General features: G+C 56.9%; 64 non-coding genes across 64 annotated transcripts; all 64 read right to left on the reverse strand.

Moving 5' to 3' along the window:
- Nucleotides 1-35: 35 nt before the first annotated feature.
- TRNAP-CGG (transfer RNA proline (anticodon CGG)) lies at nt 36-107 on the reverse strand. Its single transcript has one exon. It is a non-coding gene; the product is annotated as a tRNA-Pro (tRNA).
- Nucleotides 108-211: 104 nt separating this feature from the next.
- On the reverse strand, nt 212-283 carry TRNAP-UGG (transfer RNA proline (anticodon UGG)). Its single transcript has one exon. It is a non-coding gene; the product is annotated as a tRNA-Pro (tRNA).
- A 394-nt stretch (nt 284-677) lies between these two features.
- On the reverse strand, nt 678-749 carry TRNAP-AGG (transfer RNA proline (anticodon AGG)). The gene has a single exon. It is a non-coding gene; the product is annotated as a tRNA-Pro (tRNA).
- Nucleotides 750-999: 250 nt separating this feature from the next.
- Nucleotides 1,000-1,071, reverse strand: TRNAP-CGG (transfer RNA proline (anticodon CGG)). Its single transcript has one exon. It is a non-coding gene; the product is annotated as a tRNA-Pro (tRNA).
- Nucleotides 1,072-1,175: 104 nt separating this feature from the next.
- TRNAP-UGG (transfer RNA proline (anticodon UGG)) lies at nt 1,176-1,247 on the reverse strand. The gene has a single exon. It is a non-coding gene; the product is annotated as a tRNA-Pro (tRNA).
- A 396-nt stretch (nt 1,248-1,643) lies between these two features.
- On the reverse strand, nt 1,644-1,715 carry TRNAP-AGG (transfer RNA proline (anticodon AGG)). The gene has a single exon. It is a non-coding gene; the product is annotated as a tRNA-Pro (tRNA).
- A 251-nt stretch (nt 1,716-1,966) lies between these two features.
- Nucleotides 1,967-2,038, reverse strand: TRNAP-CGG (transfer RNA proline (anticodon CGG)). Its single transcript has one exon. It is a non-coding gene; the product is annotated as a tRNA-Pro (tRNA).
- Nucleotides 2,039-2,608: 570 nt separating this feature from the next.
- Nucleotides 2,609-2,680, reverse strand: TRNAP-AGG (transfer RNA proline (anticodon AGG)). The gene has a single exon. It is a non-coding gene; the product is annotated as a tRNA-Pro (tRNA).
- A 250-nt stretch (nt 2,681-2,930) lies between these two features.
- Nucleotides 2,931-3,002, reverse strand: TRNAP-CGG (transfer RNA proline (anticodon CGG)). Its single transcript has one exon. It is a non-coding gene; the product is annotated as a tRNA-Pro (tRNA).
- A 104-nt stretch (nt 3,003-3,106) lies between these two features.
- TRNAP-UGG (transfer RNA proline (anticodon UGG)) lies at nt 3,107-3,178 on the reverse strand. The gene has a single exon. It is a non-coding gene; the product is annotated as a tRNA-Pro (tRNA).
- A 394-nt stretch (nt 3,179-3,572) lies between these two features.
- TRNAP-AGG (transfer RNA proline (anticodon AGG)) lies at nt 3,573-3,644 on the reverse strand. The gene has a single exon. It is a non-coding gene; the product is annotated as a tRNA-Pro (tRNA).
- Nucleotides 3,645-3,894: 250 nt separating this feature from the next.
- On the reverse strand, nt 3,895-3,966 carry TRNAP-CGG (transfer RNA proline (anticodon CGG)). Its single transcript has one exon. It is a non-coding gene; the product is annotated as a tRNA-Pro (tRNA).
- A 104-nt stretch (nt 3,967-4,070) lies between these two features.
- TRNAP-UGG (transfer RNA proline (anticodon UGG)) lies at nt 4,071-4,142 on the reverse strand. Its single transcript has one exon. It is a non-coding gene; the product is annotated as a tRNA-Pro (tRNA).
- Nucleotides 4,143-4,538: 396 nt separating this feature from the next.
- Nucleotides 4,539-4,610, reverse strand: TRNAP-AGG (transfer RNA proline (anticodon AGG)). The gene has a single exon. It is a non-coding gene; the product is annotated as a tRNA-Pro (tRNA).
- Nucleotides 4,611-4,861: 251 nt separating this feature from the next.
- Nucleotides 4,862-4,933, reverse strand: TRNAP-CGG (transfer RNA proline (anticodon CGG)). The gene has a single exon. It is a non-coding gene; the product is annotated as a tRNA-Pro (tRNA).
- A 570-nt stretch (nt 4,934-5,503) lies between these two features.
- Nucleotides 5,504-5,575, reverse strand: TRNAP-AGG (transfer RNA proline (anticodon AGG)). The gene has a single exon. It is a non-coding gene; the product is annotated as a tRNA-Pro (tRNA).
- Nucleotides 5,576-5,826: 251 nt separating this feature from the next.
- TRNAP-CGG (transfer RNA proline (anticodon CGG)) lies at nt 5,827-5,898 on the reverse strand. The gene has a single exon. It is a non-coding gene; the product is annotated as a tRNA-Pro (tRNA).
- Nucleotides 5,899-6,002: 104 nt separating this feature from the next.
- TRNAP-UGG (transfer RNA proline (anticodon UGG)) lies at nt 6,003-6,074 on the reverse strand. The gene has a single exon. It is a non-coding gene; the product is annotated as a tRNA-Pro (tRNA).
- A 394-nt stretch (nt 6,075-6,468) lies between these two features.
- On the reverse strand, nt 6,469-6,540 carry TRNAP-AGG (transfer RNA proline (anticodon AGG)). The gene has a single exon. It is a non-coding gene; the product is annotated as a tRNA-Pro (tRNA).
- Nucleotides 6,541-6,790: 250 nt separating this feature from the next.
- TRNAP-CGG (transfer RNA proline (anticodon CGG)) lies at nt 6,791-6,862 on the reverse strand. The gene has a single exon. It is a non-coding gene; the product is annotated as a tRNA-Pro (tRNA).
- Nucleotides 6,863-7,432: 570 nt separating this feature from the next.
- On the reverse strand, nt 7,433-7,504 carry TRNAP-AGG (transfer RNA proline (anticodon AGG)). The gene has a single exon. It is a non-coding gene; the product is annotated as a tRNA-Pro (tRNA).
- Nucleotides 7,505-7,755: 251 nt separating this feature from the next.
- Nucleotides 7,756-7,827, reverse strand: TRNAP-CGG (transfer RNA proline (anticodon CGG)). Its single transcript has one exon. It is a non-coding gene; the product is annotated as a tRNA-Pro (tRNA).
- A 104-nt stretch (nt 7,828-7,931) lies between these two features.
- TRNAP-UGG (transfer RNA proline (anticodon UGG)) lies at nt 7,932-8,003 on the reverse strand. The gene has a single exon. It is a non-coding gene; the product is annotated as a tRNA-Pro (tRNA).
- Nucleotides 8,004-8,397: 394 nt separating this feature from the next.
- On the reverse strand, nt 8,398-8,469 carry TRNAP-AGG (transfer RNA proline (anticodon AGG)). The gene has a single exon. It is a non-coding gene; the product is annotated as a tRNA-Pro (tRNA).
- Nucleotides 8,470-8,719: 250 nt separating this feature from the next.
- Nucleotides 8,720-8,791, reverse strand: TRNAP-CGG (transfer RNA proline (anticodon CGG)). The gene has a single exon. It is a non-coding gene; the product is annotated as a tRNA-Pro (tRNA).
- Nucleotides 8,792-8,895: 104 nt separating this feature from the next.
- TRNAP-UGG (transfer RNA proline (anticodon UGG)) lies at nt 8,896-8,967 on the reverse strand. Its single transcript has one exon. It is a non-coding gene; the product is annotated as a tRNA-Pro (tRNA).
- Nucleotides 8,968-9,361: 394 nt separating this feature from the next.
- On the reverse strand, nt 9,362-9,433 carry TRNAP-AGG (transfer RNA proline (anticodon AGG)). The gene has a single exon. It is a non-coding gene; the product is annotated as a tRNA-Pro (tRNA).
- A 250-nt stretch (nt 9,434-9,683) lies between these two features.
- TRNAP-CGG (transfer RNA proline (anticodon CGG)) lies at nt 9,684-9,755 on the reverse strand. Its single transcript has one exon. It is a non-coding gene; the product is annotated as a tRNA-Pro (tRNA).
- Nucleotides 9,756-9,859: 104 nt separating this feature from the next.
- TRNAP-UGG (transfer RNA proline (anticodon UGG)) lies at nt 9,860-9,931 on the reverse strand. Its single transcript has one exon. It is a non-coding gene; the product is annotated as a tRNA-Pro (tRNA).
- A 396-nt stretch (nt 9,932-10,327) lies between these two features.
- TRNAP-AGG (transfer RNA proline (anticodon AGG)) lies at nt 10,328-10,399 on the reverse strand. The gene has a single exon. It is a non-coding gene; the product is annotated as a tRNA-Pro (tRNA).
- A 251-nt stretch (nt 10,400-10,650) lies between these two features.
- TRNAP-CGG (transfer RNA proline (anticodon CGG)) lies at nt 10,651-10,722 on the reverse strand. Its single transcript has one exon. It is a non-coding gene; the product is annotated as a tRNA-Pro (tRNA).
- A 570-nt stretch (nt 10,723-11,292) lies between these two features.
- TRNAP-AGG (transfer RNA proline (anticodon AGG)) lies at nt 11,293-11,364 on the reverse strand. The gene has a single exon. It is a non-coding gene; the product is annotated as a tRNA-Pro (tRNA).
- Nucleotides 11,365-11,614: 250 nt separating this feature from the next.
- Nucleotides 11,615-11,686, reverse strand: TRNAP-CGG (transfer RNA proline (anticodon CGG)). Its single transcript has one exon. It is a non-coding gene; the product is annotated as a tRNA-Pro (tRNA).
- Nucleotides 11,687-11,790: 104 nt separating this feature from the next.
- On the reverse strand, nt 11,791-11,862 carry TRNAP-UGG (transfer RNA proline (anticodon UGG)). Its single transcript has one exon. It is a non-coding gene; the product is annotated as a tRNA-Pro (tRNA).
- Nucleotides 11,863-12,781: 919 nt separating this feature from the next.
- Nucleotides 12,782-12,853, reverse strand: TRNAP-CGG (transfer RNA proline (anticodon CGG)). Its single transcript has one exon. It is a non-coding gene; the product is annotated as a tRNA-Pro (tRNA).
- Nucleotides 12,854-12,957: 104 nt separating this feature from the next.
- Nucleotides 12,958-13,029, reverse strand: TRNAP-UGG (transfer RNA proline (anticodon UGG)). Its single transcript has one exon. It is a non-coding gene; the product is annotated as a tRNA-Pro (tRNA).
- Nucleotides 13,030-13,423: 394 nt separating this feature from the next.
- Nucleotides 13,424-13,495, reverse strand: TRNAP-AGG (transfer RNA proline (anticodon AGG)). Its single transcript has one exon. It is a non-coding gene; the product is annotated as a tRNA-Pro (tRNA).
- Nucleotides 13,496-13,745: 250 nt separating this feature from the next.
- TRNAP-CGG (transfer RNA proline (anticodon CGG)) lies at nt 13,746-13,817 on the reverse strand. The gene has a single exon. It is a non-coding gene; the product is annotated as a tRNA-Pro (tRNA).
- Nucleotides 13,818-13,921: 104 nt separating this feature from the next.
- On the reverse strand, nt 13,922-13,993 carry TRNAP-UGG (transfer RNA proline (anticodon UGG)). The gene has a single exon. It is a non-coding gene; the product is annotated as a tRNA-Pro (tRNA).
- Nucleotides 13,994-14,387: 394 nt separating this feature from the next.
- On the reverse strand, nt 14,388-14,459 carry TRNAP-AGG (transfer RNA proline (anticodon AGG)). Its single transcript has one exon. It is a non-coding gene; the product is annotated as a tRNA-Pro (tRNA).
- A 250-nt stretch (nt 14,460-14,709) lies between these two features.
- On the reverse strand, nt 14,710-14,781 carry TRNAP-CGG (transfer RNA proline (anticodon CGG)). Its single transcript has one exon. It is a non-coding gene; the product is annotated as a tRNA-Pro (tRNA).
- A 104-nt stretch (nt 14,782-14,885) lies between these two features.
- Nucleotides 14,886-14,957, reverse strand: TRNAP-UGG (transfer RNA proline (anticodon UGG)). The gene has a single exon. It is a non-coding gene; the product is annotated as a tRNA-Pro (tRNA).
- A 396-nt stretch (nt 14,958-15,353) lies between these two features.
- On the reverse strand, nt 15,354-15,425 carry TRNAP-AGG (transfer RNA proline (anticodon AGG)). The gene has a single exon. It is a non-coding gene; the product is annotated as a tRNA-Pro (tRNA).
- A 250-nt stretch (nt 15,426-15,675) lies between these two features.
- TRNAP-CGG (transfer RNA proline (anticodon CGG)) lies at nt 15,676-15,747 on the reverse strand. Its single transcript has one exon. It is a non-coding gene; the product is annotated as a tRNA-Pro (tRNA).
- Nucleotides 15,748-15,851: 104 nt separating this feature from the next.
- On the reverse strand, nt 15,852-15,923 carry TRNAP-UGG (transfer RNA proline (anticodon UGG)). Its single transcript has one exon. It is a non-coding gene; the product is annotated as a tRNA-Pro (tRNA).
- A 396-nt stretch (nt 15,924-16,319) lies between these two features.
- TRNAP-AGG (transfer RNA proline (anticodon AGG)) lies at nt 16,320-16,391 on the reverse strand. The gene has a single exon. It is a non-coding gene; the product is annotated as a tRNA-Pro (tRNA).
- A 250-nt stretch (nt 16,392-16,641) lies between these two features.
- TRNAP-CGG (transfer RNA proline (anticodon CGG)) lies at nt 16,642-16,713 on the reverse strand. The gene has a single exon. It is a non-coding gene; the product is annotated as a tRNA-Pro (tRNA).
- A 104-nt stretch (nt 16,714-16,817) lies between these two features.
- TRNAP-UGG (transfer RNA proline (anticodon UGG)) lies at nt 16,818-16,889 on the reverse strand. The gene has a single exon. It is a non-coding gene; the product is annotated as a tRNA-Pro (tRNA).
- A 394-nt stretch (nt 16,890-17,283) lies between these two features.
- Nucleotides 17,284-17,355, reverse strand: TRNAP-AGG (transfer RNA proline (anticodon AGG)). Its single transcript has one exon. It is a non-coding gene; the product is annotated as a tRNA-Pro (tRNA).
- Nucleotides 17,356-17,851: 496 nt separating this feature from the next.
- TRNAP-CGG (transfer RNA proline (anticodon CGG)) lies at nt 17,852-17,923 on the reverse strand. Its single transcript has one exon. It is a non-coding gene; the product is annotated as a tRNA-Pro (tRNA).
- Nucleotides 17,924-18,027: 104 nt separating this feature from the next.
- TRNAP-UGG (transfer RNA proline (anticodon UGG)) lies at nt 18,028-18,099 on the reverse strand. Its single transcript has one exon. It is a non-coding gene; the product is annotated as a tRNA-Pro (tRNA).
- A 394-nt stretch (nt 18,100-18,493) lies between these two features.
- TRNAP-AGG (transfer RNA proline (anticodon AGG)) lies at nt 18,494-18,565 on the reverse strand. The gene has a single exon. It is a non-coding gene; the product is annotated as a tRNA-Pro (tRNA).
- A 250-nt stretch (nt 18,566-18,815) lies between these two features.
- Nucleotides 18,816-18,887, reverse strand: TRNAP-CGG (transfer RNA proline (anticodon CGG)). Its single transcript has one exon. It is a non-coding gene; the product is annotated as a tRNA-Pro (tRNA).
- Nucleotides 18,888-18,991: 104 nt separating this feature from the next.
- Nucleotides 18,992-19,063, reverse strand: TRNAP-UGG (transfer RNA proline (anticodon UGG)). Its single transcript has one exon. It is a non-coding gene; the product is annotated as a tRNA-Pro (tRNA).
- A 394-nt stretch (nt 19,064-19,457) lies between these two features.
- On the reverse strand, nt 19,458-19,529 carry TRNAP-AGG (transfer RNA proline (anticodon AGG)). The gene has a single exon. It is a non-coding gene; the product is annotated as a tRNA-Pro (tRNA).
- A 250-nt stretch (nt 19,530-19,779) lies between these two features.
- TRNAP-CGG (transfer RNA proline (anticodon CGG)) lies at nt 19,780-19,851 on the reverse strand. The gene has a single exon. It is a non-coding gene; the product is annotated as a tRNA-Pro (tRNA).
- A 104-nt stretch (nt 19,852-19,955) lies between these two features.
- Nucleotides 19,956-20,027, reverse strand: TRNAP-UGG (transfer RNA proline (anticodon UGG)). Its single transcript has one exon. It is a non-coding gene; the product is annotated as a tRNA-Pro (tRNA).
- Nucleotides 20,028-20,421: 394 nt separating this feature from the next.
- TRNAP-AGG (transfer RNA proline (anticodon AGG)) lies at nt 20,422-20,493 on the reverse strand. The gene has a single exon. It is a non-coding gene; the product is annotated as a tRNA-Pro (tRNA).
- A 251-nt stretch (nt 20,494-20,744) lies between these two features.
- Nucleotides 20,745-20,816, reverse strand: TRNAP-CGG (transfer RNA proline (anticodon CGG)). The gene has a single exon. It is a non-coding gene; the product is annotated as a tRNA-Pro (tRNA).
- Nucleotides 20,817-20,920: 104 nt separating this feature from the next.
- TRNAP-UGG (transfer RNA proline (anticodon UGG)) lies at nt 20,921-20,992 on the reverse strand. Its single transcript has one exon. It is a non-coding gene; the product is annotated as a tRNA-Pro (tRNA).
- Nucleotides 20,993-21,386: 394 nt separating this feature from the next.
- On the reverse strand, nt 21,387-21,458 carry TRNAP-AGG (transfer RNA proline (anticodon AGG)). Its single transcript has one exon. It is a non-coding gene; the product is annotated as a tRNA-Pro (tRNA).
- A 251-nt stretch (nt 21,459-21,709) lies between these two features.
- TRNAP-CGG (transfer RNA proline (anticodon CGG)) lies at nt 21,710-21,781 on the reverse strand. The gene has a single exon. It is a non-coding gene; the product is annotated as a tRNA-Pro (tRNA).
- A 104-nt stretch (nt 21,782-21,885) lies between these two features.
- Nucleotides 21,886-21,957, reverse strand: TRNAP-UGG (transfer RNA proline (anticodon UGG)). Its single transcript has one exon. It is a non-coding gene; the product is annotated as a tRNA-Pro (tRNA).
- A 394-nt stretch (nt 21,958-22,351) lies between these two features.
- TRNAP-AGG (transfer RNA proline (anticodon AGG)) lies at nt 22,352-22,423 on the reverse strand. The gene has a single exon. It is a non-coding gene; the product is annotated as a tRNA-Pro (tRNA).
- Between the last annotated feature and the right edge of the window lie 77 nt (nt 22,424-22,500).

Below are 22,500 nucleotides of genomic sequence, written 5' to 3' on the forward strand. Positions count from 1 at the left end.
CACACCGCAAAGAAAGGCAGAGGGAGCCTAGGTCCGGGCTCGTCCGGGATTTGAACCCGGGGCCTCTCGCACCCGAAGCGAGAATCATACTACTAGACCAACGAGCCGTCGCACGTCGCATGTCCCAGAGCCGCGTGGGGCGAGCTAGCCTTCCAAGATTCACAAAAAGGCGGGCTGTGCAGGCGGCAGAAAAGGGGAACTGGAAAAGCCAGGGCTCGTCCGGGATTTGAACCCGAGACCTCTCGCACCCAAAGCGAGAATCATACCCCTAGACCAACGAGCCGCAGATGCGCATGATGCCTCCTCCCGACGTGCCAATTGTGGGCTGGCAAACTGTACTGCCGCGTGGGCAGCCTGCTATGCCCTGCGTTGCCCTCTCTCACGGATCCCGTGCGGAAAAGTCCACCGAAGACGGCATTCGTTCAACATCAAAGCAAAGAGGAGTTTCGGGGTGGAACTCTGCATGACGGCGGGAGAAAAAGCGCACTTTGGCGTTAGAAAGGCATTCCTGCTGCAGGGAGGCATTCGGTTGACAGGAAGCAACAGCATACCCTCGAGCGCGAGAGAGAGACACGTCGGGTGTTTCCCACTCACTACACTGGCGCCAGAAAACCCTGGAGGAGAGAAGACTGCACGCAACCAGTGGAAGCGGACGAGCCTCAGTACTGTCAAAAGGTGGGCTCTTCCGGGATTTGAACCCGGGACCTCTCGCACCCTAAGCGAGAATCATACCCCTAGACCAACGAGCCGAGCTGGGCGTGTCGCTGTCACGCCGCCAGCCAGCACGGTCCGTGTTCACAGGAAGACGGCATTGCCTGCTTTTCTCGCAGTGTGACTTCTAAAGTTGAATCCACTGTACCCTAAAACAACGCCTCCGCATTAAACACCCCTGCCCCCGAACCAAAAATAAATAAATAACAAAAAGAAAGCAAAGGGCGCTGGTAGAGACCGGCTTAAATGATTTCCCACCGCCAAGAAAGGCAGAGGGAGCCTAAGTCCGGGCTCGTCCGGGATTTGAACCCGGGGCCTCTCGCACCCGAAGCGAGAATCATACCACTAGACCAACGAGCCGTCGCACGTCGCATGTCCCAGAGCCGCGTGGGGCGAGCTAGCCTTCCAAGATTCACAAAAAGGCGGGCTGTGCAGGCGGCAGAAAAGGGGAACTGGAAAAGCCAGGGCTCGTCCTGGATTTGAACCCGGGACCTCTCGCACCCAAAGCGAGAATCATACCCCTAGACCAACGAGCCGCAGATGCGCATGATGCCTCCTCCCGACGTGCCAATTGTGGGCTGGCAAACTGTACTGCCGCGTGGGCAGCCTGCTATGCCCTGCGTTGCCCTCTCTCACGGATCCCGTGCGGAAAAGTCCACCGAAGACGGCATTTGTTCAACATCAAAGCAAAGAGGAGTTTCGGGGTGGAACTCTGCATGACGGCGGGAGAAAAAGCGCACTTTGGCTTTAGAAAGGCATTCCCGCTGCAGGGAGGCATTCGGTTGACAGGAAGCAACAGCATACCCTCGAGCGCGAGAGAGAGAGACACGTCGGGTGTTTCCCACTCACTACACTGGCGCCAGAAAACCCTGGAGGAGAGAAGACTGCACGCAACCAGTGGAAGCGGACGAGCCTCAGTACTGTCAAAAGGTGGGCTCGTCCGGGATTTGAACCCGGGACCTCTCGCACCCTAAGCGAGAATCATACCCCTAGACCAACGAGCCGAGCTGGGCGTGTCGCTGTCACGCCGCCAGCCAGCACGGTCCGCGTTCACAGGAAGACGGCATTGCCTGCTTTTCTCGCAGTGTGGCTTCTAAAGTTGAATCCACTGTACCCTAAAAACAACGCCTCCGCATTAAACACCCCTGCCGCCGAACCAAAAATAAATAAATAACAAAAAGAACGCAAAGGGCGCGGGTAGAGAGCGGCTTAAATGATTTCACACCGCAAAGAAAGGCAGAGGGAGCCTAGGTCCGGGCTCGTCCGGGATTTGAACCCGGGTCCTCTCGCACCCGAAGCGAGAATCATACTACTAGACCAACGAGCCGTCGCACGTCGCATGTCCCAGAGCCGCGTGGGGCGAGCTAGCCTTCCAAGATTCACAAAAAGGCGGGCTGTGCAGGCGGCAGAAAAGGGGAACTGGAAAAGCAAGGGCACGTCCGGGATTTGAACCCGAGACCTCTCGCACCCAAAGCGAGAATCATACCCCTAGACCAACTAGCCGCAGATGCGCATTATGCCTCCTCCCGACGTGCCAATTGTGGGCTGGCAAACTGTACTGCCGCGTGGGCAGCCTGCTATGCCCTGCGTTGCCCTCTCTCACGGATCCCGTGCGGAAAAGTCCACCGAAGACGGCATTCGTTCAACATCAAAGCAAAGAGGAGTTTCGGGGTGGAACTCTGCATGACGGCGGGAGAAAAAGCGCACTTTGGCGTTAGAAAGGAATTCCCGCTGCAGGGAGGCATTCGGTTGACAGGAAGCAACAGCATACCCTCGAGCGCGAGAGAGAGACACGTCGGGTGTTTCCCACTCACTACACTGGCGCCAGAAAACCCTGGAGGAGAGAAGACTGCACGCAACCAGTGGAAGCGGACGAGCCTCAGTACTGTCAAACGGTGGGCTCGTCCGGGATTTGAACCCGGGACCTCTCGCACCCTAAGCGAGAATCATACCCCTAGACCAACGAGCCGAGCTGGGCGTGTCGCTGTCACGCCGCCAGCCAGCACGGTCCGTGTTCACGGGAAGACGGCATTGCCTGCTTTTCTCGCAGTGTGACTTCTAAAGTTGAATCCACTGTACCCTAAAACAACGCCTCCGCATTAAACACCCCTGCCCCCGAACCAAAAATAAATAAATAACAAAAAGAAAGCAAAGGGCGCTGGTAGAGACCGGCTTAAATGATTTCCCACCGCCAAGAAAGGCAGAGGGAGCCTAAGTCCGGGCTCGTCCGGGATTTGAACCCGGGGCCTCTCGCACCCGAAGCGAGAATCATACCACTAGACCAACGAGCCGTCGCACGTCGCATGTCCCAGAGCTGCGTGGGGCGAGCTAGCCTTCCAAGATTCACAAAAAGGCGGGCTGTGCAGGCGGCAGAAAAGGGGAACTGGAAAAGCCAGGGCTCGTCCGGGATTTGAACCCGGGACCTCTCGCACCCAAAGCGAGAATCATACCCCTAGACCAACGAGCCGCAGATGCGCATGATGCCTCCTCCCGACGTGCCAATTGTGGGCTGGCAAACTGTACTGCCGCGTGGGCAGCCTGCTATGCCCTGCGTTGCCCTCTCTCACGGATCCCGTGCGGAAAAGTCCACCGAAGACGGCATTCGTTCAACATCAAAGCAAAGAGGAGTTTCGGGGTGGAACTCTGCATGACGGCGGGAGAAAAAGCGCACTTTGGCTTTAGAAAGGCATTCCCGCTGCAGGGAGGCATTCGGTTGACAGGAAGCAACAGCATACCCTCGAGCGCGAGAGAGAGACACGTCGGGTGTTTCCCACTCACTACACTGGCGCCAGAAAACCCTGGAGGAGAGAAGACTGCATGCAACCAGTGGAAGCGGACGAGCCTCAGTACTGTCAAACGGTGGGCTCGTCCGGGATTTGAACCCGGGACCTCTCGCACCCTAAGCGAGAATCATACCCCTAGACCAACGAGCCGAGCTGGGCGTGTCGCTGTCACGCCGCCAGCCAGCACGGTCCGTGTTCACGGGAAGACGGCATTGCCTGCTTTTCTCGCAGTGTGACTTCTAAAGTTGAATCCACTGTACCCTAAAACAACGCCTCCGCATTAAACACCCCTGCCCCCGAACCAAAAATAAATAAATAACAAAAAGAAAGCAAAGGGCGCTGGTAGAGACCGGCTTAAATGATTTCCCACCGCCAAGAAAGGCAGAGGGAGCCTAAGTCCGGGCTCGTCCGGGATTTGAACCCGGGGCCTCTCGCACCCGAAGCGAGAATCATACCACTAGACCAACGAGCCGTCGCACGTCGCATGTCCCAGAGCCGCGTGGGGCGAGCTAGCCTTCCAAGATTCACAAAAAGGCGGGCTGTGCAGGCGGCAGAAAAGGGGAACTGGAAAAGCCAGGGCTCGTCCGGGATTTGAACCCGGGACCTCTCGCACCCAAAGCGAGAATCATACCCCTAGACCAACGAGCCGCAGATGCGCATGATGCCTCCTCCCGACGTGCCAATTGTGGGCTGGCAAACTGTACTGCCGCGTGGGCAGCCTGCTATGCCCTGCGTTGCCCTCTCTCACGGATCCCGTGCGGAAAAGTCCACCGAAGACGGCATTCGTTCAACATCAAAGCAAAGAGGAGTTTCGGGGTGGAACTCTGCATGACGGCAGGAGAAAAAGCGCACTTTGGCTTTAGAAAGGCATTCCCGCTGCAGGGAGGCATTCGGTTGACAGGAAGCAACAGCATACCCTCGAGCGCGAGAGAGAGAGACACGTCGGGTGTTTCCCACTCACTACACTGGCGCCATAAAACCCTGGAGGAGAGAAGACTGCACGCAACCAGTGGAAGCGGACGAGCCTCAGTACTGTCAAAAGGTGGGCTCGTCCGGGATTTGAACCCGGGACCTCTCGCACCCTAAGCGAGAATCATACCCCTAGACCAACGAGCCGAGCTGGGCGTGTCGCTGTCACGCCGCCAGCCAGCACGGTCCGCGTTCACAGGAAGACGGCATTGCCTGCTTTTCTCGCAGTGTGGCTTCTAAAGTTGAATCCACTGTACCCTAAAAACAACGCCTCCGCATTAAACACCCCTGCCGCCGAACCAAAAATAAATAAATAACAAAAAGAAAGCAAAGGGCGCTGGTAGAGACCGGCTTAAATGATTTCACACCGCAAAGAAAGGCAGAGGGAGCCTAGGTCCGGGCTCGTCCGGGATTTGAACCCGGGGCCTCTCGCACCCGAAGCGAGAATCATACTACTAGACCAACGAGCCGTCGCACGTCGCATGTCCCAGAGCCGCGTGGGGCGAGCTAGCCTTCCAAGATTCACAAAAATGCGGGCTGTGCAGGCGGCAGAAAAGGGGAACTGGAAAAGCCAGGGCTCGTCCGGGATTTGAACCCGAGACCTCTTGCACCCAAAGTGAGAATCATACCCCTAGACCAACGAGCCGCAGATGCGCATGCTGCCTCCTCCCGACGTGCCAATTGTGGGCTGGCAAACTGTACTGCCGCGTGGGCAGCCTGCTATGCCCTGCGTTGCCCTCTCTCACGGATCCCGTGCGGAAAAGTCCACCGAAGACGGCATTCGTTCAACATCAAAGCAAAGAGGAGTTTCGGGGTGGAACTCTGCATGACGGCGGGAGAAAAAGCGCACTTTGGCGTTAGAAAGGCATTCCCGCTGCAGGGAGGCATTCGGTTGACAGGAAGCAACAGCATACCCTCGAGCGCGAGAGAGAGACACGTCGGGTGTTTCCCACTCACTACACTGGCGCCAGAAAACCCTGGAGGAGAGAAGACTGCACGCAACCAGTGGAAGCGGACGAGCCTCAGTACTGTCAAAAGGTGGGCTCGTCCGGGATTTGAACCCGGGACCTCTCGCACCCTAAGCGAGAATCATACCCCTAGACCAACGAGCCGAGCTGGGCATGTCGCTGTCACGCCGCCAGCCAGCACGGTCCGCGTTCACGGGAAGACGGCATTGCCTGCTTTTCTCGCAGTGTGGCTTCTAAAGTTGAATCCACTGTACCCTAAAAACAACGCCTCCGCATTAAACACCCCTGCCGCCGAACCAAAAATAAATAAATAACAAAAAGAAAGCAAAGGGCGCTGGTAGAGACCGGCTTAAATGATTCCACACCGCAAAGAAAGGCAGAGGGAGCCTAGGTCCGGGCTCGTCCGGGATTTGAACCCGGGGCCTCTCGCACCCGAAGCGAGAATCATACTACTAGACCAACGAGCCGTCGCACGTCGCATGTCCCAGAGCCGCGTGGGGCGAGCTAGCCTTCCAAGATTCACAAAAAGGCGGGCTGTGCAGGCGGCAGAAAAGGGGAACTGGAAAAGCCAGGGCTCGTCCGGGATTTGAACCCGAGACCTCTCGCACCCAAAGCGAGAATCATACCCCTAGACCAACGAGCCGCAGATGCGCATGATGCCTCCTCCCGACGTGCCAATTGTGGGCTGGCAAACTGTACTGCCGCGTGGGCAGCCTGCTATGCCCTGCGTTGCCCTCTCTCACGGATCCCGTGCGGAAAAGTCCACCGAAGACGGCATTCGTTCAACATCAAAGCAAAGAGGAGTTTCGGGGTGGAACTCTGCATGACGGCGGGAGAAAAAGCGCACTTTGGCGTTAGAAAGGCATTCCCGCTGCACGGAGGCATTCGGTTGACAGGAAGCAACAGCATACCCTCGAGCGCGAGAGAGAGACACGTCGGGTGTTTCCCACTCACTACACTGGCGCGAGAAAACCCTGGAGGAGAGAAGACTGCACGCAAAAAGTGGAAGCGGACGAGCCTCAGTACTGTCAAAAGGTGGGCTCGTCCGGGATTTGAACCCGGGACCTCTCGCACCCTAAGCGAGAATCATACCCCTAGACCAACGAGCCGAGCTGGGCATGTCGCTGTCACGCCGCCAGCCAGCACGGTCCGTGTTCACAGGAAGACGGCATTGCCTGCTTTTCTCGCAGTGTGACTTCTAAAGTTGAATCCACTGTACCCTAAAACAACGCCTCCGCATTAAACACCCCTGCCCCCGAACCAAAAATAAATAAATAACAAAAAGAAAGCAAAGTGCGCTGGTAGAGACCGGCTTAAATGATTTCCCACCGCCAAGAAAGGCAAAGGGAGCCTAAGTCCGGGCTCGTCCGGGATTTGAACCCGGGGCCTCTCGCACCCGAAGCGAGAATCATACCACTAGACCAACGAGCCGTCGCACGTCGCATGTCCCAGAGCCGCGTGGGGCGAGCTAGCCTTCCAAGATTCACAAAAAGGCGGGCTGTGCAGGCGGCAGAAAAGGGGAACTGGAAAAGCCAGGGCTCGTCAGGGATTTGAACACGGGACCTCTCGCACCCAAAGCGAGAATCATACCCCTAGACCAACGAGCCGCAGATGCGCATGATGCCTCCTCCCGACGTGCCAATTGTGGGCTGGCAAACTGTGCTGCCGCGTGGGCAGCCTGCTATGCCCTGCGTTGCCCTCTCTCACGGATCCCGTGCGGAAAAGTCCACCGAAGACGGCATTCGTTCAACATCAAAGCAAAGAGGAGTTTCGGGGTGGAACTCTGCATGACGGCGGGAGAAAAAGCGCACTTTGGCGTGAGAAAGGCATTCCCGCTGCAGGGAGGCATTCGGTTGACAGGAAGCAACAGCATACCCTCGAGCGCGAGAGAGAGACACGTCGGGTGTTTCCCACTCACTACACTGGCGCCAGAAAACCCTGGAGGAGAGAAGACTGCACGCAACCAGTGGAAGCGGACGAGCCTCAGTACTGTCAAAAGGTGGGCTCCTCCGGGATTTGAACCCGGGACCTCTCGCACCCTAAGCGAGAATCATACCCCTAGACCAACGAGCCGAGCTGGGCATGTCGCTGTCACGCTGCCAGCCAGCACGGTCCGCGTTCACAGGAAGACGGCATTGCCTGCTTTTCTCGCAGTGTGGCTTCTAAAGTTGAATCCACTGTACCCTAAAAACAACGCCTCCGCATTAAACACCCCTGCCGCCGAACCAAAAATAAATAAATAACAAAAAGAAAGCAAAGGGCGCTGGTAGAGACCGGCTTAAATGATTTCACACCGCAAAGAAAGGCAGATCGAGCCTAGTTCCGGGCTCGTCCGGGATTTGAACCCGGGGCCTCTCGCACCCGAAGCGAGAATCATTCTACTAGACCAACGAGCCGTCGCACGTCGCATGTCCCAGAGCCGCGTGGGGCGAGCTAGCCTTCCAAGATTCACAAAAATGCGGGCTGTGCAGGCGGCAGAAAAGGGGAACTGGAAAAGCCAGGGCTCGTCCGGGATTTGAACCCGAGACCTCTCGCACCCAAAGCGAGAATCATACCCCTAGACCAACGAGCCGCAGATGCGCATGATGCCTCCTCCCGACGTGCCAATTGTGGGCTGGCAAACTGTACTGCCGCGTGGGCAGCCTGCTATGCCCTGCGTTGCCCTCTCTCACGGATCCCGTGCGGAAAAGTCCACCGAAGACGGCATTCGTTCAACATCAAAGCAAAGAGGAGTTTCGGGGTGGAACTCTGCATGACGGCGGGAGAAAAAGCGCACTTTGGCGTTAGAAAGGCATTCCCGCTGCAGGGAGGCATTCGGTTGACAGGAAGCAAAAGCATACCCTCGAGCGCGAGAGAGAGACACGTCGGGTGTTTCCCACTCACTACACTGGCGCCAGAAAACCCTGGAGGAGAGAAGACTGCACGCAACCAGTGGAAGCGGACGAGCCTCAGTACTGTCAAAAGGTGGGCTCGTCCGGGATTTGAACCCGGGACCTCTCGCACCCTAAGCGAGAATCATACCCCTAGACCAACGAGCCGAGCTGGGCATGTCGCTGTCACGCCGCCAGCCAGCACGGTCCGTGTTCACAGGAAGACGGCATTGCCTGCTTTTCTCGCAGTGTGACTTCTAAAGTTGAATCCACTGTACCCTAAAACAACGCCTCCGCATTAAACACCCCTGCCCCCGAACCAAAAATAAATAAATAACAAAAAGTAAGCAAAGGGCGCTGGTAGAGACCGGCTTAAATGATTTCCCACCGCCAAGAAAGGCAGAGGGAGCCTAAGTCCGGGCTCGTCCGGGATTTGAACCCGGGGCCTCTCGCACCCGAAGCGAGAATCATACCACTAGACCAACGAGCCGTCGCACGTCGCATGTCCCAGAGCCGCGTGGGGCGAGCTAGCCTTCCAAGATTCACAAAAAGGCGGGCTGTGCAGGCGGCAGAAAAGGGGAACTGGAAAAGCCAGGGCTCGTCCGGGATTTGAACCAGGGACCTCTCGCACCCAAAGCGAGAATCATACCCCTAGACCAACGAGCCGCAGATGCGCATGATGCCTCCTCCCGACGTGCCAATTGTGGGCTGGCAAACTGTACTGCCGCGTGGGCAGCCTGCTATGCCCTGCGTTGCCCTCTCTCACGGATCCCGTGCGGAAAAGTCCACCGAAGACGGCATTCGTTCAACATCAAAGCAAAGAGGAGTTTCGGGGTGGAACTCTGCATGACGGCGGGAGAAAAAGCGCACTTTGGCGTTAGAAAGGCATTCCCGCTGCAGGGAGGTATTCGGTTGACAGGAAGCAACAGCATACCCTCTAGCGCGAGAGAGAGACACGTCGGGTGTTTCCCACTCACTACACTGGCGCCAGAAAACCCTGGAGGAGAGAAGACTGCACGCAACCAGTGGAAGCGGACGAGCCTCAGTACTGTCAAAAGGTGGGCTCGTCCGGGATTTGAACCCGGGACCTCTCGCACCCTAAGCGAGAATCATACCCCTAGACCAACGAGCCGAGCTGGGCGTGTCGCTGTCACGCCGCCAGCCAGCACGGTCCGTGTTCACGGGAAGACGGCATTGCCTGCTTTTCTCGCAGTGTGACTTCTAAAGTTGAATCCACTGTACCCTAAAACAACGCCTCCGCATTAAACACCCCTGCCCCCGAACCAAAAATAAATAAATAACAAAAAGAAAGCAAAGGGCGCTGGTAGAGACCGGCTTAAATGATTTCCCACCGCCAAGAAAGGCAGAGGGAGCCTAAGTCCGGGCTCGTCCGGGATTTGAACCCGGGGCCTCTCGCACCCGAAGCGAGAATCATACCACTAGATCAACGAGCCGTCGCACGTCGCATGTCCCAGAGCCGCGTGGGGCGAGCTAGCCTTCCAAGATTCACAAAAAGGCGGGCTGTGCAGGCGGCAGAAAAGGGGAACTGGAAAAGCCAGGGCTCGTCCGGGATTTGAACCCGGGACCTCTCGCACCCAAAGCGAGAATCATACCCCTAGACCAACGAGCCGCAGATGCGCATGATGCCTCCTCCCGACGTGCCAATTGTGGGCTGGCAAACTGTACTGCCGCGTGGGCAGCCTGCTATGCCCTGCGTTGCCCTCTCTCACGGATCCCGTGCGGAAAAGTCCACCGAAGACGGCATTCGTTCAACATCAAAGCAAAGAGGAGTTTCGGGGTGGAACTCTGCATGACGGCGGGAGAAAAAGCGCACTTTGGCTTTAGAAAGGCATTCCCGCTGCAGGGAGGCATTCGGTTGACAGGAAGCAACAGCATACCCTCGAGCGCGAGAGAGAGAGACACGTCGGGTGTTTCCCACTCACTACACTGGCGCCAGAAAACCCTGGAGGAGAGAAGACTGCACGCAACCAGTGGAAGCAGACGAGCCTCAGTACTGTCAAAAGGTGGGCTCGTCCGGGATTTGAACCCGGGACCTCTCGCACCCTAAGCGAGAATCATACCCCTAGACCAACGAGCCGAGCTGGGCGTGTCGCTGTCACGCCGCCAGCCAGCACGGTCCGCGTTCACAGGAAGACGGCATTGCCTGCTTTTCTCGCAGTGTGGCTTCTAAAGTTGAATCCACTGTACCCTAAAAACAACGCCTCCGCATTAAACACCCCTGCCGCCGAACCAAAAATAAATAAATAACAAAAAGAAAGCAAAGGGCGCTGGTAGAGACCGGCTTAAATGATTTCCCAACGCCAAGAAAGGCAGAGGGAGCCTAAGTCCTGGCTCGTCCGGGATTTGAACCCGGGGCCTCTCGCACCCGAAGCGAGAATCATACTACTAGACCAACGAGCCGTCGCACGTCGCATGTCCCAGAGCCGCGTGGGGCGAGCTAGCCTTCCAAGATTCACAAAAATGCGGGCTGTGCAGGCGGCAGAAAAGGGGAACTGGAAAAGCCAGGGCTCGTCCGGGATTTGAACCCGAGACCTCTCGCACCCAAAGTGAGAAGCATACCCCTAGACCAACGAGCCGCAGATGCGCATGATGCCTCCTCCCGACGTGCCAATTGTGGGCTGGCAAACTGTACTGCCGCGTGGGCAGCCTGCTATGCCCTGCGTTGCCCTCTCTCACGGATCCCGTGCGGAAAAGTCCACCGAAGACGGCATTCGTTCAACATCAAAGCAAAGAGGAGTTTCGGGGTGGAACTCTGCATGACGGCGGGAGAAAAAGCGCACTTTGGCGTTAGAAAGGCATTCCCGCTGCAGGGAGGCATTCGGTTGACAGGAAGCAACAGCATACCCTCTAGCGCGAGAGAGAGACACGTCGGGTGTTTCCCACTCACTACACTGGCGCCAGAAAACCCTGGAGGAGAGAAGACTGCACGCAACCAGTGGAAGCGGACGAGCCTCAGTACTGTCAAAAGGTGGGCTCGTCCGGGATTTGAACCCGGGACCTCTCGCACCCTAAGCGAGAATCATACCCCTAGACCAACGAGCCGAGCTGGGCGTGTCGCTGTCACGCCGCCAGCCAGCACGGTCCGTGTTCACGGGAAGACGGCATTGCCTGCTTTTCTCGCAGTGTGACTTCTAAAGTTGAATCCACTGTACCCTAAAACAACGCCTCCGCATTAAACACCCCTGCCCCCGAACCAAAAATAAATAAATAACAAAAAGAAAGCAAAGGGCGCTGGTAGAGACCGGCTTAAATGATTTCCCACCGCCAAGAAAGGCAGAGGGAGCCTAAGTCCGGGCTCGTCCGGGATTTGAACCCGGGGCCTCTCGCACCCGAAGCGAGAATCATACTACTAGACCAACGAGCCGTCGCACGTCGCATGTCCCAGAGCCGCGTGGGGCGAGCTAGCCTTCCAAGATTCACAAAAATGCGGGCTGTGCAGGCGGCAGAAAAGGGGAACTGGAAAAGCCAGGGCTCGTCCGGGATTTGAACCCGAGACCTCTCGCACCCAAAGCGAGAATCATACCCCTAGACCAACGAGCCGCAGATGCGCATGATGCCTCCTCCCGACGTGCCAATTGTGGGCTGGCAAACTGTACTGCCGCGTGGGCAGCCTGCTATGCCCTGCGTTGCCCTCTCTCACGGATCCCGTGCGGAAAAGTCCACCGAAGACGGCATTCGTTCAACATCAAAGCAAAGAGGAGTTTCGGGGTGGAACTCTGCATGACGGCGGGAGAAAAAGCGCACTTTGGCGTTAGAAAGGCATTCCCGCTGCAGGGAGGTATTCGGTTGACAGGAAGCAACAGCATACCCTCTAGCGCGAGAGAGAGACACGTCGGGTGTTTCCCACTCACTACACTGGCGCCAGAAAACCCTGGAGGAGAGAAGACTGCACGCAACCAGTGGAAGCGGACGAGCCTCAGTACTGTCAAAAGGTGGGCTCGTCCGGGATTTGAACCCAGGACCTCTCGCACCCTAAGCGAGAATCATACCCCTAGACCAGGCATGTCCAGACTTTTTTCGAAGAGTGCCAAATTTGATGAAGTGAACATGTGCGAGGGCCGACCATTTTACATGCTACATGCTATATGCTTTATAACACAGGCAGATAATAGCAAGCTGGATACCTGGGGGGCCGTAAAAGTTCGGAACGCGGGCCGCAAATGGCCCTCCGGACGGACTTTGGACATGCCTGCCCTAGACCAACGAGCCGAGCTGGGCGTGTCGCTGTCACGCCGCCAGCCAGCACGGTCCGTGTTCACAGGAAGACGGCATTGCCTGCTTTTCTCGCAGTGTGACTTCTAAAGTTGAATCCACTGTACCCTAAAACAACGCCTCCGCCTTAAACACCCCTGCCCCCGAACCAAAAATAAATAAATAACAAAAAGAAAGCAAAGGGCGCTGGTAGAGACCGGCTTAAATGATTTCCCACCGCCAAGAAAGGCAGAGGGAGCCTAAGTCCGGGCTCGTCCGGGATTTGAACCCGGGGCCTCTCGCACCCGAAGCGAGAATCATACCACTAGACCAACGAGCCATCGCACGTCGCATGTCCCAGAGCCGTGTGGGGCGAGCTAGCCTTCCAAGATTCACAAAAAGGCGGGCTGTGCAGGCGGCAGAAAAGGGGAACTGGAAAAGCCAGGGCTCGTCCGGGATTTGAACCCGGGACCTCTCGCACCCAAAGCGAGAATCATACCCCTAGACCAACGAGCCGCAGATGCGCATGATGCCTCCTCCCGACGTGCCAATTGTGGGCTGGCAAACTGTACTGCCGCGTGGGCAGCCTGCTATGCCCTGCGTTGCCCTCTCTCACGGATCCCGTGCGGAAAAGTCCACCGAAGACAGCATTCGTTCAACATCAAAGCAAAGAGGAGTTTCGGGGTGGAACTCTGCATGACGGCGGGAGAAAAAGCGCACTTTGGCTTTAGAAAGGCATTCCCGCTGCAGGGAGGCATTCGGTTGACAGGAAGCAACAGCATACCCTCGAGCGCGAGAGAGAGACACGTCGGGTGTTTCCCACTCACTACACTGGCGCCAGAAAACCCTGGAGGAGAGAAGACTGCACGCAACCAGTGGAAGCGGACGAGCCTCAGTACTGTCAAAAGGTGGGCTCGTCCGGGATTTGAACCCGGGACCTCTCGCACCCTAAGCGAGAATCATACCCCTAGACCAACAAGCCGAACTGGGCATGTCGCTGTCACGCCGCCAGTCAGCACGGTCCATGTTCACAGGAAGACGGCATTGCCTGCTTTTCTCGCAGTGTGACTTCTAAAGTTGAATCCACTGTACCCTAAAACAACGCCTCCGCATTAAACACCCCTGCCCCCGAACCAAAAATAAATAAATAACAAAAAGAAAGCAAAGGGCGCTGGTAGAGACCGGCTTAAATGATTTCCCACCGCCAAGAAAGGCAGAGGGAGCCTAAGTCCGGGCTCGTCAGGGATTTGAACCCGGGGCCTCTTGCACCCGAAGCGAGAATCATACCACTAGACCAACGAGCCGTCGCACGTCGCATGTCCCAGAGCCGTGTGGGGCGAGCTAGCCTTCCAAGATTCACAAAAAGGCGGGCTGTGCAGGCGGCAGAAAAGGGGAACTGGAAAAGCCAGGGCTCGTCCGGGATTTGAACCCGGGACCTCTCGCACCCAAAGCGAGAATCATACCCCTAGACCAACGAGCCGCAGATGCGCATGATGCCTCCTCCCGACGTGCCAATTGTGGGCTGGCAAACTGTACTGCCGCGTGGGCAGCCTGCTATGCCCTGCGTTGCCCTCTCTCACGGATCCCGTGCGGAAAAGTCCACCGAAGACGGCATTCGTTCAACATCAAAGCAAAGAGGAGTTTCGGGGTGGAACTCTGCATGACGGCGGGAGAAAAAGCGCACTTTGGCGTTAGAAAGGCATTCCCGCTGCAGGGAGGTATTCGGTTGACAGGAAGCAACAGCATACCCTCTAGCGCGAGAGAGAGACACGTCGGGTGTTTCCCACTCACTACACTGGCGCCATAAAACCCTGGAGGAGAGAAGACTGCACGCAACCAGTGGAAGCGGATGAGCCTCAGTACTGTCAAAAGGTGGACTCGTCCGGGATTTGAACCCGGGACCTCTCGCACCCTAAGCGAGAATCATACCCCTAGTCCAACGAGCCGAGCTGGGCGTGTCGCTGTCACGCCGCCAGCCAGCACGGTCCGTGTTCACAGGAAGACGGCATTGCCTGCTTTTCTCGCAGTGTGACTTCTAAAGTTGAATCCACTGTACCCTAAAACAACGCCTCCGCATTAAACACCCCTGCCCCCGAACCAAAAATAAATAAATAACAAAAAGAAAGCAAAGGGCGCTGGTAGAGACCGGCTTAAATGATTTCCCACCGCCAAGAAAGGCAGAGGGAGCCTAAGTCCGGGCTCGTCCGGGATTTGAACCCGGGGCCTCTCGCACCCGAAGCCAGAATCATACTACTAGACCAACGAGCCGTCGCACGTCGCATGTCCCAGAGCCGCGTGGGGCGAGCTAGCCTTCCAAGATTCACAAAAAGGCGGGCTGTGCAGGCGGCAGAAAAGGGGAACTGGAAAAGCCAGGGCTCGTCCGGGATTTGAACCCGGGACCTCTCGCACCCAAAGCGAGAATCATACCCCTAGACCAACGAGCCGCAGATGCGCATGATGCCTCCTCCCGACGTGCCAATTGTGGGCTGGCAAACTGTACTGCCGCGTGGGCAGCCTGCTATGCCCTGCGTTGCCCTCTCTCACGGATCCCGTGCGGAAAAGTCCACCGAAGACGGCATTCGTTCAACATCAAAGCAAAGAGGAGTTTCGGGGTGGAACTCTGCATGACGGCGGGAGAAAAAGCGCACTTTGGCGTTAGAAAGGCATTCCCGCTGCAGGGAGGCATTCGGTTGACAGGAAGCAACAGCATACCCTCGAGCGCAAGAGAGAGAGACACGTCGGGTGTTTCCCACTCACTACACTGGCGCCAGAAAACCCTGGAGGAGAGAAGACTGCACGCAACCAGTGGAAGCGGACGAGCCTCAGTACTGTCAAAAGGTGGGCTCGTCCGGGATTTGAACCCGGGACCTCTCGCACCCTAAGCGAGAATCATACCCCTAGACCAACGAGCCGAGCTGGGCGTGTCACTGTCACGCCGCCAGCCAGCACGGTCCGTGTTCACAGGAAGACGGCATTGCCTGCTTTTCTCGCAGTGTGACTTCTAAAGTTGAATCCACTGTACCCTAAAACAACACCTCCGCATTAAACACCCCTGCCCCCGAACCAAAAATAAATAAATAACAAAAAGAAAGCAAAGGGCGCTGGTAGAGACCGGCTTAAATGATTTCCCACCGCCAAGAAAGGCAGAGGGAGCCTAAGTCCGGGCTCGTCCGGGATTTGAACCCGGGGCCTCTCGCACCCGAAGCGAGAATCATACCACTAGACCAACGAGCCGTCGCACATCGCATGTCCCAGAGCCGCTTGGGGCGAGCTAGCCTTCCAAGATTCACAAAAAGGCGGGCTGTGCAGGCGGCAGAAAAGGGGAACTGGAAAAGCCAGGGCTCGTCCGGGATTTGAACCCGGGACCTCTCGCACCCAAAGCGAGAATCATACCCCTAGACCAACGAGCCGCAGATGCGCATGGTGCCTCCTCCCGACGTGCCAATTGTGGGCTGGCAAACTGTACTGCCGCGTGGGCAGCCTGCTATGCCCTGCGTTGCCCTCTCTCACGGATCCCGTGCGGAAAAGTCCACCGAAGACGGCATTCGTTCAACATCAAAGCAAAGAGGAGTTTCGGGGTGGAACTCTGCATGACGGCGGGAGAAAAAGCGCACTTTGGCGTTAGAAAGGCATTCCCGCTGCAGGGAGGCATTCGGTTGACAGGAAGCAACAGCATACCCTCGAGCGCGAGAGAGAGAGACACGTCTGGTGTTTCCCACTCACTACACTGGCGCCAGAAAACCCTGGAGGAGAGAAGACTGCACGCAACCAGTGGAAGCGGACGAGCCTCAGTACTGTCAAAAGGTGGGCTCGTCCGGGATTTGAACCCGGGACCTCTCGCACCCTAAGCGAGAATCATACCCCTAGACCAACGAGCCGAGCTGGGCGTGTCACTGTCACGCCGCCAGCCAGCACGGTCCGTGTTCACAGGAAGACGGCATTGCCTGCTTTTCTCGCAGTGTGACTTCTAAAGTTGAATCCACTGTACCCTAAAACAACACCTCCGCATTAAACACCCCTGCCCCCGAACCAAAAATAAATAAATAACAAAAAGAAAGCAAAGGGCGCTGGTAGAGACCGGCTTAAATGATTTCCCACCGCCAAGAAAGGCAGAGGGAGCCTAAGTCCGGGCTCGTCCGGGATTTGAACCCGGGGCCTCTCGCACCCGAAGCGAGAATCATACCACTAGACCAACGAGCCGTCGCACGTCGCATGTCCCAGAGCCGCGTGGGGCGAGCTAGCCTTCCAAGATTCACAAAAAGGCGGGCTGTGCAGGCGGCAGAAAGGGGGAGCTGGAAAAGCCAGGGCTCGTCCGGGATTTGAACCCGGGACCTCTCGCACCCAAAGCGAGAATCATACCCCTAGACCAACGAGCCGCAGATGCGCATGATGCCTCCTCCCGACGTGCCAATTGTGGGCTGGCAAACTGTACTGCCGCGTGGGCAGCCTGCTATGCCCTGCTTTGCCCTCTCTCACGGATCCCGTGCGGAAAAGTCCACCGAAGACGGCATTCGTTCAACATCAAAGCAAAGAGGAGTTTCGGGGTGGAACTCTGCATGACGGCGGGAGAAAAAGCGCACTTTGGCGTTAGAAAGGCATTCCCGCTGCAGGGAGGCATTCGGTTGACAGGAAGCAACAGCATACCCTCGAGCGCGAGAGAGAGACACGTCGGGTGTTTCCCACTCACTACACTGGCGCCAGAAAACCCTGGAGGAGAGAAGACTGCACGCAACCAGTGGAAGCGGACGAGCCTCAGTACTGTCAAAAGGTGGGCTCCTCCGGGATTTGAACCCGGGACCTCTCGCACCCTAAGCGAGAATCATACCGCTTGACCAACGAGCCGAGCTGGGCGTGTCGCTGTCACGCCGCCAGACAGCACGGTCCGCGTTCACAGGAAGACGGCATTGCCTGCTTTTCTCGCAGTGTGGCTTCTAAAGTTGAATCCACTGTACCCTAAAAACAACGCCTCCGCATTAAACACCCCTGCCGCCGAACCAAAAATAAATAAATAACAAAAAGAAAGCAAAGGGCGCTGGTAGAGACCGGCTTAAATGATTTCACACCGCAAAGAAAGGCAGAGGGAGCCTAGGTCCGGGCTCGTCGCTGTCACGCCGCCAGCCAGCACGGTCCGTGTTCACAGGAAGACGGCATTGCCTGCTTTTCTCGCAGTGTGACTTCTAAAGTTGAATCCACTGTACCCTAAAACAACGCCTCCGCATTAAACACCCCTGCCCCCGAACCAAAAATAAATAAATAACAAAAAGAAAGCAAAGGGCGCTGGTAGAGACCGGCTTAAATGATTTCCCACCGCCAAGAAAGGCAGAGGGAGCCTAAGTCCGGGCTCGTCCGGGATTTGAACCCGGGGCCTCTCGCACCCGAAGCGAGAATCATACCACTAGACCAACGAGCCGTCGCACATCGCATGTCCCAGAGCCGCGTGGGGTGAGCTAGCCTTCCAAGATTCACAAAAAGGCGGGCTGTGCAGGCGGCAGAAAAGGGGAACTGGAAAAGCCAGGGCTCGTCCGGGATTTGAACCCGGGACCTCTCGCACCCAAAGCGAGAATCATACCCCTAGACCAACGAGCCGCAGATGCGCATGATGCCTCCTCCCAACGTGCAAATTGTGGGCTGGCAAACTGTACTGCCGCGTGGGCAGCCTGCTATGCCCTGCGTTGCCCTCTCTCACGGATCCCGTGCGGAAAAGTCCACCGAAGACGGCATTCGTTCAACATCAAAGCAAAGAGGAGTTTCGGGGTGGAACTCTGCATGACGGCGGGAGAAAAAGCGCACTTTGGCGTTAGAAAGGCATTCCCGCTGCAGGGAGGTATTCGGTTGACAGGAAGCAACAGCATACCCTCTAGCGCGAGAGAGAGACACGTCGGGTGTTTCCCACTCACTACACTGGCGCCAGAAAACCCTGGAGGAGAGAAGACTGCACGCAACCAGTGGAAGCGGACGAGCCTCAGTACTGTCAAAAGGTGGGCTCGTCCGGGATTTGAACCCGGGACCTCTCGCACCCTAAGCGAGAATCATACCCCTAGACCAACGAGCCGAGCTGGGCGTGTCACTGTCACGCCGCCAGCCAGCACGGGCCGTGTTCACAGGAAGACGGCATTGCCTGCTTTTCTCGCAGTGTGACTTCTAAAGTTGAATCCACTGTACCCTAAAACAACGCCTCCGCATTAAACACCCCTGCCCCCGAACCAAAAATAAATAAATAACAAAAAGAAAGCAAAGGGCGCTGGTAGAGACCGGCTTAAATGATTTCCCACCGCCAAGAAAGGCAGAGGGAGCCTAAGTCCGGGCTCGTCCGGGATTTGAACCCGGGGCCTCTCGCACCCGAAGCGAGAATCATACCACTAGACCAACGAGCCGTCGCACGTCGCATGTCCCAGAGCCACGTGGGGCGAGCTAGCCTTCCAAGATTCACAAAAAGGCGGGCTGTGCAGGCGGCAGAAAGGGGGAACTGGAAAAGCCAGGGCTCGTCCGGGATTTGAACCCGGGACCTCTCGCACCCAAAGCGAGAATCATACCCCTAGACCAACGAGCCGCAGATGCGCATGATGCCTCCTCCCGACGTGCCAATTGTGGGCTGGCAAACTGTACTGCCGCGTGGGCAGCCTGCTATGCCCTGCGTTGCCCTCTCTCACGGATCCCGTGCGGAAAAGTCCACCGAAGACGGCATTCGTTCAACATCAAAGCAAAGAGGAGTTTCGGGGTGGAACTCTGCATGACGGCGGGAGAAAAAGCGCACTTTGGCGTTAGAAAGGCATTCCCGCTGCAGGGAGGCATTCGGTTGACAGGAAGCAACAGCATACCCTCGAGCGCGAGAGAGAGACACGTCGGGTGTTTCCCACTCACTACACTGGCGCCAGAAAACCCTGGAGGAGAGAAGACTGCACGCAACCAGTGGAAGCGGACGAGCCTCAGTACTGTCAAAAGGTGGGCTCGTCCGGGATTTGAACCCGGGACCTCTCGCACCCTAAGCGAGAATCATACCCCTAGACCAACGAGCCGAGCTGGGCGTGTCGCTGTCACGCCGCCAGCCAGCACGGTCCGTGTTCACAGGAAGACGGCATTGCCTGCTTTTCTCGCAGTGTGACTTCTAAAGTTGAATCCACTGTACCCTAAAACAACACCTCCGCATTAAACACCCCTGCCCCCGAACCAAAAATAAATAAATAACAAAAAGAAAGCAAAGGGCGCTGGTAGAGACCGGCTTAAATGATTTCCCACCGCCAAGAAAGGCAGAGGGAGCCTAAGTCCGGGCTCGTCCGGGATTTGAACCCGGGGCCTCTCGCACCCGAAGCGAGAATCATACCACTAGACCAACGAGCCGTCGCACATCGCATGTCCCAGAGCCGCTTGGGGCGAGCTAGCCTTCCAAGATTCACAAAAAGGCGGGCTGTGCAGGCGGCAGAAAAGGGGAACTGGAAAAGCCAGGGCTCGTCCGGGATTTGAACCCGGGACCTCTCGCACCCAAAGCGAGAATCATACCCCTAGACCAACGAGCCGCAGATGCGCATGATGCCTCCTCCCGACGTGCCAATTGTGGGCTGGCAAACTGTACTGCCGCGTGGGCAGCCTGCTATGCCCTGCGTTGCCCTCTCTCACGGATCCCGTGCGGAAAAGTCCACCGAAGACGGCATTCGTTCAACATCAAAGCAAAGAGGAGTTTTGGGGTGGAACTCTGCATGACGGCGGGAGAAAAAGCGCACTTTGGCGTTAGAAAGGCATTCCCGCTGCAGGGAGGCATTCGGTTGACAGGAAGCAACAGCATACCCTCGAGCGCGAGAGAGAGACACGTCGGGTGTTTCCCACTCACTACACTGGCGCCAGAAAACCCTGGAGGAGAGAAGACTGCACGCAACCAGTGGAAGCGGACGAGCCTCAGTACTGTCAAAAGGTGGGCTCGTCCGGGATTTGAACCCGGGACCTCTCGCACCCTAAGCGAGAATCATACCCCTAGACCAACGAGCCGAGCTGGGCGTGTCGCCGTCACGCCGCCAGCCAGCACGGTCCGTGTTCACAGGAAGACGGCATTGCCTGCTTTTCTCGCAGTGTGGCTTCTAAAGTTGAATCCACTGTACCCTAAAAACAACGCCTCCGCATTAAACACCCCTGCCGCCGAACCAAAAATAAATAAATAACAAAAAGAAAGCAAAGGGCGCTGGTAGAGACCGGCTTAAATGATTTCACACCGCAAAGAAAGGCAGAGGGAGCCTAGGTCCGGGCTCGTCCGGGATTTGAACCCGGGGCCTCTCGCACCCGAAGCGAGAATCATACTACTAGACCAACGAGCCGTCGCACGTCGCATGTCCCAGAGCCGCGTGGGGCGAGCTAGCCTTCCAAGATTCACAAAAAGGCGGGCTGTGCAGGCGGCAGAAAAGGGGAACTGGAAAAGCCAGGGCTCATCCGGGATTTGAACCCGAGACCTCTCGCACCCAAAGCGAGAATCATACCCCTAGACCAACGAGCCGCAGATGCGCATGATGCCTCCTCCCGACGTGCCAATTGTGGGCTGGCAAACTGTACTGCCGCGTGGGCAGCCTGCTATGCCCTGCGTTGCCCTCTCTCACGGATCCCGTGCGGAAAAGTCCACCGAAGACGGCATTCGTTCAACATCAAAGCAAAGAGGAGTTTCGGGGTGGAACTCTGCATGACGGCGGGAGAAAAAGCGCACTTTGGCGTTAGAAAGGCATTCCCGCTGCAGGGAGGCATTCGGTTGACAGGAAGCAACAGCATACCCTCGAGCGCGAGAGAGAGACACGTCGGGTGTTTCCCACTCACTACACTGGCGCCAGAAAACCCTGGAGGAGAGAAGACTGCACGCAACCAGTGGAAGCGGACGAGCCTCAGTACTGTCAAAAGGTGGGCTCGTCCGGGATTTGAACCCGGGACCTCTCGCACCCTAAGCGAGAATCATACCCCTAGACCAACGAGCCGAGCTGGGCGTGTCGCTGTCACGCCGCCAGCCAGCACGGTCCGCATTCACAGGAAGACGGCATTGCCTGCTTTTCTCGCAGTGTGGCTTCTAAAGTTGAATCCACTGTACCCTAAAAACAACGCCTCCGCATTAAACACCCCTGCCGCCGAACCAAAAATAAATAAATAACAAAAAGAAAGCAAAGGGCGCTGGTAGAGACCGGCTTAAATGATTTCACACCGCAAAGAAAGGCAGAGGGAGCCTAGGTCCGGGCTCGTCCGGGATTTGAACCCGGGGCCTCTCGCACCCGAAGCCAGAATCATACTACTAGACCAACGAGCCGTCGCACGTCGCATGTCCCAGAGCCGCATGGGGCGAGCTAGCCTTCCAAGATTCACAAAAAGGCGGCCTGTGCAGGCGGCAGAAAAGGGGAACTGGAAAAGCCAGGGCTCGTCCGGGATTTGAACCCGGGACCTCTCGCACCCAAAGCGAGAATCATACCCCTAGACCAACGAGCCGCAGATGCGCATGATGCCTCCTCCCAACGTGCAAATTGTGGGCTGGCAAACTGTACTGCCGCGTGGGCAGCCTGCTATGCCCTGCGTTGCCCTCTCTCACGGATCCCGTGCGGAAAAGTCCACCGAAGACGGCATTCGTTCAACATCAAAGCAAAGAGGAGTTTCGGGGTGGAACTCTGCATGACGGCGGGAGAAAAAGCGCACTTTGGCGTTAGAAAGGCATTCCCGCTGCAGGGAGGTATTCGGTTGACAGGAAGCAACAGCATACCCTCTGGCGCGAGAGAGAGACACGTCGGGTGTTTCCCACTCACTACACTGGCGCCAGAAAACCCTGGAGGAGAGAAGACTGCACGCAACCAGTGGAAGCGGACGAGCCTCAGTACTGTCAAAAGGTGGGCTCCTCCGGGATTTGAACCCGGGACCTCTCGCACCCTAAGCGAGAATCATACCCCTTGACCAACGAGCCGAGCTGGGCGTGTCGCTGTCACGCCGCCAGACAGCACGGTCCGCGTTCACAGGAAGACGGCATTGCCTGCTTTTCTC

This window comes from Dendropsophus ebraccatus, chromosome 4 (genome assembly GCF_027789765.1).
Source record: "Dendropsophus ebraccatus isolate aDenEbr1 chromosome 4, aDenEbr1.pat, whole genome shotgun sequence".
Taxonomy (NCBI): Eukaryota; Metazoa; Chordata; class Amphibia; order Anura; family Hylidae; genus Dendropsophus; species Dendropsophus ebraccatus.